The following is a 469-nucleotide window of genomic DNA, read 5'->3' as shown; positions in this document are numbered from 1 at the left end:
TTTGATTGATTTCATCCATAGGACTTCGATATAAATGTGAATTTGATTGATTTTATCCATAGGACTTCGATATAAATGTGAATTTGATTGATTTCATCCATAGGACTTCGATATAAATGTGAATTTGATGGATTTTATTCATAGGACTTCGACATAAATGTGAATTTGATTGATTTTATCCATAGGACAAGGGTATGGCATGCTATGTAAAATGTTGGCGAACAAAAACCTTACAAATTTGTCGGAATAAACCTTATAATTCTATGAACAAAATTACACAAATATGAGATAGTCAATACGAAATTGTATTTCAGATTCTATCCGATAGATGGCGTTACGGTTTGGCACGTCGCCATGTCTCTCATATACGTGCCATTCACTTGCCATAGGACTTCGATTTAAATGTGAATTTGATTGATTTCATCCATAGGACTTCGATATAAATGTGAATTTGATTGATTTCATTCAT

The sequence above is a fragment of the Contarinia nasturtii genome, unplaced genomic scaffold (genome assembly GCF_009176525.2).
Source record: "Contarinia nasturtii isolate CC-2019 unplaced genomic scaffold, AAFC_CNas_1.1 Cnas_scaffold_1240, whole genome shotgun sequence".
NCBI classification, from domain to species: Eukaryota; Metazoa; Arthropoda; class Insecta; order Diptera; family Cecidomyiidae; genus Contarinia; species Contarinia nasturtii.
Note: the sequence above shows the minus strand (reverse complement) of the source record.